Below are 12,504 nucleotides of genomic sequence, written 5' to 3'. Positions count from 1 at the left end.
CATGTACTGGGGTTATTGGTACTATGATAAATAGTCCATTGAATTAGGATATAAATAACATGTACTGGGGTTATTGGTACTATGATAAATAGTCCATTGAATTAGGATATAAATAACATGTACTGGGGTTATTGGTACTATGATAAATAGTCCATTGAATTAGGATATAAATAACATGTACTGGGGTTATTGGTACTATGATAAATAGTCCATTGAATTAGGATATAAATAACATGTACTGGGGTTATTGGTACTATGATAAATAGTCCATTGAATTAGGATATAAATAACATGTACTGGGGTTATTGGTACTATGATAAATAGTCCATTGAATTAGGATATAAATAACATGTACTGGGGTTATTGGTACTATGATAAATAGTCCATTGAATTAGGATATAAATAACATGTACTGGGGTTATTGGTACTATGATAAATAGTCCATTGAATTAGGATATAAATAACATGTACTGGGGTTATTGGTACTATGATAAATAGTCCATTGAATTAGGATATAAATAACATGTACTGGGGTTATTGGTACTATGATAAATAGTCCATTGAATTAGGATATAAATAACATGTACTGGGGTTATTGGTACTATGATAAATAGTCCATTGAATTAGGATATAAATAACATGTACTGGGGTTATTGGTACTATGATAAATAGTCCATTGAATTAGGATATAAATAACATGTACTGGGGTTATTGGTACTATGATAAATAGTCCATTGAATTAGGATATAAATAACATGTACTGGGGTTATTGGTACTATGATAAATAGTCCACTGAATTAGGATATAAATAACATGTACTGGGGTTATTGGTACTATGATAAATAGTCCATTGAATTATGATATAAATAACATGTACTGGGGTTATTGGTACTATGATAAATAGTCCATTGAATTATGATATAAATAACATGTACTGGGGTTATTGGTACTATGATAAATAGTCCATTGAATTAGGATATAAATAACATGTACTGGGGTTATTGGTACTATGATAAATAGTCCATTGAATTAGGATATAAATAACATGTACTGGGGTTATTGGTACTATGATAAATAGTCCATTGAATTAGGATATAAATAACATGTACTGGGGTTATTGGTACTATGATAAATAGTCCATTGAATTAGGATATAAATAACATGTACTGGGGTTATTGGTACTATGATAAATAGTCCATTGAATTAGGATATAAATAACATGTACTGGGGTTATTGGTACTATGATAAATAGTCCATTGAATTAGGATATAAATAACATGTACTGCGGTTATTGGTACTATGATAAATAGTCCATTGTATTAGGATATAAATAACATGTACTGGGGTTATTGGTGCTATGATAAATAGTCCATTGAATTAGGATATAAATAACATGTACTGGGGTTATTGGTACTATGATAAATAGTCCATTGAATTAGGATATAAATAACATGTACTGGGGTTATTGGTACTATGATAAATAGTCCATTGAATTAGGATATAAATAACGTGTACTGGGGTTATTGGTACTATGATAAATAGTCCATTGAATTAGGATATAAATAACATGTACTGGGGTTATTGGTACTATGATAAATAGTCCATCGAATTAAGATATAAATAACATGTACTTGGTTTATTGGTACTATGATAAATAGTCCATTGAATTATGATATAAATAACATGTACTGGGGTTATTGGTACTATGATAAATAGTCCATTGAATTAGGATATAAATAACATGTACTGGGGTTATTGGTACTATGATAAATAGTCCATTGAATTAGGATATAAATAACATGTACTGGGGTTATTGGTACTATGATAAATAGTCCATTGAATTAGGATATAAATAACATGTACTGGGGTTATTGGTACTATGATAAATAGTCCATTGAATTAGGATATAAATAACATGTACTGGGGTTATTGGTACTATGATAAATAGTCCATTGAATTAGGATATAAATAACATGTACTGGGGTTATTGGTACTATGATAAATAGTCCATTGAATTATGATATAAATAACATGTACTGGGGTTATTGGTACTATGATAAATAGTCCATTGAATTAGGATATAAATAACATGTACTTGGGTTATTGGTACTATGATAAATAGTCCATTGAATTAGGATATAAATAACATGTACTGGGGTTATTGGTACTATGATAAATAGTCCATTGAATTAGGATATAAATAACATGTACTGGGGTTATTGGTACTATGATAAATAGTCCATTGAATTAGGATATAAATAACATGTACTGGGGTTATTGGTACTATGATAAATAGTCCATTGAATTAGGATATAAATAACATGTACTGGGGTTATTGGTACTATGATAAATAGTCCATTGAATTAGGATATAAATAACGTGTACTGGGGTTATTGGTACTATGATAAATAGTCCATTGAATTAGGATATAAATAACATGTACTGGGGTTATTGGTACTATGATAAACAGTCTATTGAATTAGGATATAAATAACATGTACTGGGGTTATTGGTACTATGATAAATAGTCCATTGAATTATGATATAAATAACATGTACTGGGGTTATTGGTACTATGATAAATAGTCCATTGAATTAGGATATAAATATCATGTACTGGGGTTATTGGTACTATGATAAATAGTCCATTGAATTAAGATATAAATAACATGTACTGGGGTTATTGGTACTATGATAAATAGTCCATTGAATTAGGATATAAATAACATGTACTGGGGTTATTGGTACTATGATAAATAGTCCATTGAATTAGGATATAAATAACATGTACTGGGGTTATTGGTACTATGATAAACAGTCCATTGAATTAGGATATAAATAACATGTACTGGGGTTATTGGTACTATGATAAATAGTCCATTGAATTAGGATATAAATAACATGTACTAGGGTTATTGGTACTATGATAAATAGTCCATTGAATTAGGATATAAATAACGTGTACTGGGGTTATTGGTACTATGATAAATAGTCCATTGAATTAGGATATAAATAACATGTACTGGGGTTATTGGTACTATGATAAATAGTCCATTGAATTAGGATATAAATAACATGTACTGGGGTTATTGGTACTATGATAAATAGTCCATTGAATTAGGATATAAATAACATGTACTGGGGTTATTGGTACTATGATAAATAGTCCATTGAATTAAGATATAAATAACATTTACTGGGGTTATTGGTACTATGATAAATAGTCCATTGAATTAGGATATAAATAACATGTACTGGGGTTATTGGTGCTTTGATAAATAGTCCATTGAATTAGGATATAAATAACATGTACTGGGGTTATTGGTACTATGATAAATAGTCCATTGAATTAGGATATAAATAACATGTACTGGGGTAATTGGTACTATGATAAATAGTCCATTGAATTAGGATATAAATAACATGTACTGGGGTTATTGGTACTATGATAAATAGTCCATTGAATTAGGATATAAATAACATGTACTGGGGTTATTGGTACTATGATAAATAGTCCATTGAATTAGGATATAAATAACATGTACTGGGGTTATTGGTACTATGATAAATAGTCCATTGAATTATGATATAAATAACATGTACTGGGGTTATTGGTACTATGATAAATAGTCCATTGAATTAGGATATAAATAACATGTACTGGGGTTATTGGTACTATGATAAATAGTCCATTGAATTAGGATATAAATAACATGTACTGGGGTTATTGGTACTATGATAAATAGTCCATTGAATTAAGATATAAATAACATGTACTGGGTTTATTGGTACTATGATAAATAGTCCATTGAATTAGGATCTAAATAACATGTACTGGGGGTATTGGTACTATGATAAATAGTCCATTGAATTATGATATAAATAAGATGTACTGGGGTTATTGGTACTATGATAAATAGTCCATTGAATTAGGATATAAATAACATGTACTGGGGTTATTGGTACTATGATAAATAGTCCATTGAATTAGAATATAAATAACATGTACTGCGGTTATTGGTACTAGGATAAATAGTCCATTGAATTAGGATATAAATAACATGTACTGCGGTTATTGGTACTATGATAAATAGTCCATTGAATTAGGATATAAATAACATGTACTGGGGTTATTGGTACTATGATAAATAGTCCATTGAATTAGGATATAAATAACATGTACTGGGGTTATTGGTACTATGATAAATAGTCCATTGAATTAGGATATAAATAACATGTACTGGGGTTATTGGTACTATGATAAATAGTCCATTGAATTAGGATATAAATAACATGTACTGGGGTTATTGGTACTATGATAAATAGTCCATTGAATTAGGATATAAATAACATGTACTGGGGTTATTGGTACTATGATAAATAGTCCATTGAATTAGGATATAAATAACATGTACTGGGGTTATTGGTACTATGATAAATAGTCCATTGAATTAGGATATAAACAACTTGTACTGGGGTTATTGGTACTAAGATAAATAGTCCATTGAATTAGGATATAAATAACATGTACTGGGGTTATTGGTACTATGATAAATAGTCCATTGAATTATGATATAAATAACATGTACTGGGGTTATTGGTACTATGATAAATAGTCCATTGAATTAGGATATAAATAACATGTACTGGGGTTATTGGTACTACGATAAATAGTCCATTGAATTAGGATATAAATAACATGTACTGGGGTTATTGGTACTATGATAAATAGTCCATTGCATTAGGATATAAATAACATGTACTGGGGTTATTGGTACTATGAAAAATACTCCATTGAATTAGGATATAAATAACATGTACTGGGGTTATTGGTACTATGATAAATAGTCCATTGTATTAGGATATAAATAACATGTACTGGGGTTATTGGTACTATGATAAATAGTCCATTGAATTAGGATATAAATAACGTGTACTGGGGTTATTGGTACTATGATAAATAGTCCATTGAATTAGGATATAAATAACGTGTACTGGGGTTATTGGTACTATGATAAATAGTCCATTGAATTAGGATATAAATAACATGTACTGGGGTTATTGGTACTATGATAAATAGTCCATTGAATTATGATATAAATAACATGTACTGGGGTTATTGGTACTATGATAAATAGTCCATTGAATTAGGATATAAATATCATGTACTGGGGTTATTGGTACTATGATAAATAGTCCATTGAATTAGGATATAAATAACATGTACTGGGGTTATTGGTACTATGATAAATAGTCCATTGAATTAGGATATAAATAACATGTACTGGGGTTATTGGTACTATGATAAATAGTCCATTGAATTAGGATATAAATAACATGTACTGGGGTTATTGGTACTATGATAAATAGTCCATTGAATTAGGATATAAATAACATGTACTGGGTTATTGGTACTATGATAACTAGTCCATTGAATTAGGATATAAATAACATGTACTGGGTTATTGGTACTATGATAACTAGTCCATTGAATTAGGATATAAATAACATGTACTGGGGTTATTGGTACTATGATAAATAGTCCATTGAATTAGGATATAAATAACATGTACTGGGGTTATTGGTACTATGATAAATAGTCCATTGAATTAGGATATAAATAACATGTACTGGGGTTATTGGTACTATGAAAAATACTCCATTGAATTAGGATATAAATAATATGTACTGGGGTTATTGGTACTATGATAAATAGTCCATTGTATTAGGATATAAATAACATGTACTGGGGTTATTGGTGCTTTGATAAATAGTCCATTGAATTAGGATATAAATAACATGTACTGCGGTTATTGGTACTATGATAAATAGTCCATTGAATTAGGATATAAATAACATGTACTGGGGTTATTGGTACTATTATAAATAGTCCATTGAATTAGGATATAAATAACATGTACAGGGGTTATTGGTACTATGATAAATAGTCCATTGAATTAGGATATAAATAACATGTACTGGGGTTATTGGTACTATGATAAATAGTCCATTGAATTAGGATATAAATAACATGTACTGGGGTTATTGGTACTATGATAAATAGTCCATTGAATTAGGATATAAATAACATGTACTGGGGTTATTGGTACTATGATAAATAGTCCATTGAATTATGATATAAATAACATGTACTGGGGTTATTGGTACTATGATAAATAGTCCATTGAATTAGGATATAAATAACATGTACTGGGGTTATTGGTACTATGATAAATAGTCCATTGAATTAGGATATAAATAACATGTACTGGGGTTATTGGTACTATGATAAATAGTCCATTGAATTAGGATATAAATAATGTGTACTGGGGTTATTGGTACTATGATAAATAGTCCATTGAATTAGGATATAAATAACATGTACTGGGGTTATTGGTACTATGATAAATAGTCCATTGAATTAGGATATAAATAACATGTACTGGGGTTATTGGTACTATGATAAATAGTCCATTGAATTAGGATATAAATAACATGTACTGGGGTTATTGGTACTATGATAAATAGTCCATTGAATTAGGATATAAATAACATGTACTGGGGTTATTGGTACTATGATAAATAGTCCATTGAATTAGGATATAAATAACATGTACTGGGGTTATTGGTACTATGATAAATAGTCCATTGAATTAGGATATAAATAACGTGTACTGGGGTTATTGGTACTATGATAAATAGTCCATTGAATTAGGATATAAATAACATGTACTGGGGTTATTGGTACTATGATAAATAGTCCATTGAATTAGGATATAAATAACATGTACTGGGGTTATTGGTACTATGATAAATAGTCCATTGAATTAGGATATAAATAACATGTACTGGGGTTATTGGTACTATGATAAATAGTCCATTGAATTAGGATATAAATAACATGTACTGGGGTTATTGGTACTATGATAAATAGTCCATTGTATTAGGATATAAATAACATGTACTGGGGTTATTGGTGCTTTGATAAATAGTCCATTGAATTAGGATATAAATAACATGTACTGGGGTTATTGGTACTATGATAAATAGTCCATTGAATTAGGATATAAATAACATGTACTGGGGTTATTGGTACTATGATAAATAGTCCATTGAATTAGGATATAAATAACATGTACTGGGGTTATTGGTACTATGATAAATAGTCCATTGAATTAGGATATAAATAACATGTACTGGGGTTATTGGTACTATGATAAATAGTCCATTGAATTAGGACATAAATAACATGTACTGGGGTTATTGGTACTATGATAACTAGTCTATTGAATTAGGATATAAATAACATGTACTGGGGATATTGGTACTATGATAACTAGTCCATTGAATTAGGATAAAAATAACATGTACTGGGGTTATTGGTACTATGATAAATAGTCCATTGAATTAGGATATAAATAACATGTACTGGGGTTATTGGTACTATGATAAATAGTCCATTGAATTAGGATATAAATAACATGTGCTGGGGTTATTGGTACTATGATAAATAGTCCATTGAATTATGATATAAATAACATGTACTGGGGTTATTGGTACTATGATAAATAGTCCATTGAATTAGGATATAAATAACATGTACTGGGGTTATTGGTACTATGATAAATAGTCCATTGAATTAGGATATAAATAACATGTACTGGGGTTATTGGTACTATGATAAATAGTCCATTGAATTAGGATATAAATAACATGTACTGGGGTTATTGGTACTATGATAAATAGTCCATTGAATTAGGATATAAATAACATGTACTGGGGTTATTGGTACTATGAAAAATACTCCATTGAATTAGGATATAAATAATATGTACTGGGGTTATTGGTACTATGATAAATAGTCCATTGAATTAGGATATAAATAACATGTACTGGGGTTATTGGTACTATGATAAATAGTCCATTGAATTAGGATATAAATAACATGTACTGGGGTTATTGGTACTATGATAAATAGTCCATTGAATTAGGATATAAATAACATGTACTGGGGTTATTGGTACTATGATAAATAGTCCATTGAATTAGGATATAAATAACATGTACTTGGGTTATTGGTACTATGATAAATAGTCCATTGAATTAGGATATAAATAACATGTACTGGGGTTTATGGTACTATGATAAATAGTCCATTGAATTAGGATATAAATAGCATGTACTGGGGTTATTGGTACTATGATAAACAGTCCATTGAATTAGGATATAAATAACATGTACTGGGGTTATTGGTACTATGATAAACAGTCCATTGAATTAGGATATAAATAACATGTACTAGGGTTATTGGTACTATGATAAATAGTCCTTTGAATTGGGATATAAATAACATGTACTGGGGTTATTGGTACTATGATAAATAGTCCATTGAATTAGGATATAAATAACATGTACTGGAGTTATTGGTACTATGATAAACAGTCCATTGAATTACGATATAAATAGCATGTACTGGGTTATTGGTACTATGATAAATAGCCCATTGAATTAGGATATAAATAACATGTACTGGGGTTATTGGTACTATGATAAATAGTCCATTGAATTAGGATATAAATAACATGTACTGGGGTTATTGGTACTATGATAAATAGTCCATTGAATTAGGATATAAATAACATGTACTGGGGTTATTGGTACTATGATAAATAGTCCATTGAATTAGGATATAAATAACATGTACTGGGGTTATTGGTACTATGATAAATAGTCCATTGAATTAGGATATAAATAACATGTACTGGGGTTATTGGTACTATGATAAATAGTCCATTGAATTAGGATATAAATAACATGTACTGGGGTTATTGGTACTATGATAAACAGTCCATTGAATTAGGATATAAATAACATGTACTGGGGTTATTGGTACTATGATAAATAGTCCATTGAATTAGGATATAAATAACATGTACTGGGGTTATTGGTACTATGATAAATAGTCCATTGAATTAGGATATAAATAACATGTACTGGGGTTATTGGTACTATGATAAATAGTCCATTGAATTAGGATATAAATAACATGTACTGGGGTTATTGGTACTATGATAAATAGTCCATTGAATTAGGATATAAATAACATGTACTGGGGTTATTGGTACTATGATAAATAGTCCATTGAATTAGGATATAAATAACATGTACTGGGGTTATTGGTACTATGATAAATAGTCCATTGAATTAGGATATAAATAACATGTACTGGGGTTATTGGTACTATGATAAATAGTCCATTGAATTAGGATATAAATAACATGTACTGGGGTTATTGGTACTATGATAAATAGTCCATTGAATTAGGATATAAATAACATGTACTGGGGTTATTGGTACTATGATAAATAGTCCATTGAATTAGGATATAAATAACATGTACTGGGGTTATTGGTACTATGATAAATAGTCCATTGAATTAGGATATAAATAACATGTACTGCGGTTATTGGTACTATGATAAATAGTCCATTGAATTAGGATATAAATAACATGTACTGGGGTTATTGGTACTATGATAAATAGTCCATTGAATTAGGTTATAAATAGCATGTACTGGGTTATTGGTACTATGATAAATAGTCCATTGAATTAGGATATAAATAACATGTACTGGGGTTATTGGTACTATGATAAATAGTCCATTGAATTAGATTATAAATAGCATGTACTGGGGTTATTGGTACTTTGATAAATAGTCCATTGAATTAGGATATAAATAACATGTACTGGGGTTATTGGTACTATGATAAATAGTCCATTGAATTAGGATATAAATAACATGTACTTGGGTTATTGGTACTATGATAAATAGTCCATTGAATTAGGATATAAATAACATGTACTGGGGTTTATGGTACTATGATAAATAGTCCATTGAATTAGGATATAAATAGCATGTACTGGGGTTATTGGTACTATGATAAACAGTCTATTGAATTAGGATATAAATAGCATGTACTGGGGTTATTGGTACTATGATAAACAGTCCATTGAATTAGGATATAAATAACATGTACTAGGGTTATTGGTACTATGATAAATAGTCCATTGAATTAGGATATAAATAACATGTACTGGGGTTATTGGTACTATGATAAATAGTCCATTGAATTAGGATATAAATAACATGTACTGGGGTTATTGGTACTATGATAAACAGTCCATTGAATTAGGATATAAATAACATGTACTGGGGTTATTGGTACTATGATAAACAGTCCATTGAATTAGGATATAAATAACATGTACTGGGGTTATTGGTACTATGATAAATAGTCCATTGAATTAGGATATAAATAACATGCACTGGGGTTATTGGTACTATGATAAATAGTCCATTGAATTAGGATATAAATAACATGTACTGGGGTTATTGGTACTATGATAAATAGTCCATTGAATTAGGATATAAATAACATGGACTGGGGTTATTGGTACTATGATAAATAGTCCATTGAATTAGGATATAAATAACATGGACTGGGGTTATTGGTACTATGATAAATAGTCCATTGAATTAGGATATAAATAACATGGACTGGGGTTATTGGTACTATGATAAATAGTCCATTGAATTAGGATATAAATAACATGGACTGCGGTTATTGGTACTATGATAAATAGTCCATTGAATTAGTATGTAAATAACATGGACTGCAGTTATTGATACTATGATAAATAGTCCTTTGAATTAGGATATAAATAACATGTACTGGGGTTACTGGTACTATGATAAACAGTCCATTGAATTAGGATATAAATAACATGTACTGGGGTTATTGGTACTATGATAAACAGTCCAGTGAATTAGGATATAAATAACATGTACTGGGGTTATTGGTACTATGATAAATAGTCCATTGAATTAGGATATATATAACATGTACTGGGGTTATTGGTACTATGATAAACAGTCCATTGAATTACGATATAAATAACATGTACTGGGGTTATTGGTACTATGATAAATAGCCCATTGAATTAGGATATAAATAACATGTACTGGGGTTATAGGTACTATGATAAATAGTCCATTGAATTAGGATATAAATAACATGTACTGGGGTTATTGGTACTATGATAAATAGTCCATTGAATTAGGATATAAATAACATGTACTGAGGTTATTGGTACTATGATAAATAGTCCATTGAATTAGGATATAAATAACATGTACTGGGGTTATTGGTACTATGATAAATAGTCCATTGAATTAGGATATAAATAACTTGTACTGGGGTTATTGGTACTATGATAAATAGTCCATTGAATTAGGATTTAAATAACATGTACTGGGGTTATTGGTACTATGATAAATAGTCCATTGAGTTAGGATATAAATAACATGTACTGGGGTTATTGGTACTATGATAAACATTCCATTGATTTAGGATATAAATAACATGTACTGGGGTTATTGGTACTATGATAAATAGTCCATTGAATTAGGGTATAAATAACATGTACTGGGGTTATAGGTACTATGATAAATAGTCCATTGAATTAGGATATAAATAACATGTACTGGGGTTATTGGTACTATGATAAATAGTCCATTGAATTAGGATATAAATAACATGTACTGGGATTATTGGTACTATGATAAATAGTCCATTGAATTAGGATATAAATAACATGTACTGGGGTTATTGGTACTATGATAAATAGTCCATTGAATTAGGGTATAAATAACATGTACTGGGGTTATTGGTACTATGCTAAATAGTCCATTGAATTAGGATATAAATAACATGTACTGGGGTTATTGGTACTATGTTAAAAAGTCCATTGAATTAGGATATAAATAACATGTACTGGGGTTATTGGTACTATGATAAATAGTCCATTGAATTAGGATATAAATAACATGTACTGGGGTTATTGGCACTCTGATAAATAGTCCATTGAATTAGGATATAAATAACATGTACTGGGGTTATTGGTACTATGATAAATAGTCCATTGAATTAGGATATAAATAACATGTACTGGGGTTATTGGTACTATGATAAATAGTCCATTGAATTAGGATATAAATAACATGTACTGGGGTTATTGGTACTATGATAAATAGTCCATTGAATTAGGATATAAATAACATGTACTGGGGTTATAGGTAGCATGATAAATAGTCCATTGAATTAGGATATAAATAACATGTACTGGGGTTATTGGTACTATGATAAATAGTCAATTGAATTAGGATGTAAATAAAATGTACTGGGGTTATTGGTACTATGATAAATAGTCCATTGAATTAGGATATAAATAACATGTACTGGGGTTATTGGTAGCATGATAAGTTGTATAATTTTGTGGACAAATGAGAATGAAAATGCCTTTGTGAAACGCTATTACTTAAAATTGGCAAACAATAAAAATGGCAAAATTAAAAGAACATATAAATCTGTCTTCTTGCTTCATGTACTATCTTTGAGACTACAGTAATACAGAGATGTGAGTAAAAGTCCTGGACACAGTATA

This window comes from Protopterus annectens, chromosome 12.part0, assembly GCF_019279795.1.
Source record: "Protopterus annectens isolate FY-2018-M chromosome 12.part0, PAN1.0, whole genome shotgun sequence".
NCBI classification, from domain to species: Eukaryota; Metazoa; Chordata; order Ceratodontiformes; family Protopteridae; genus Protopterus; species Protopterus annectens.
This window is presented reverse-complemented; position numbering follows the sequence as displayed.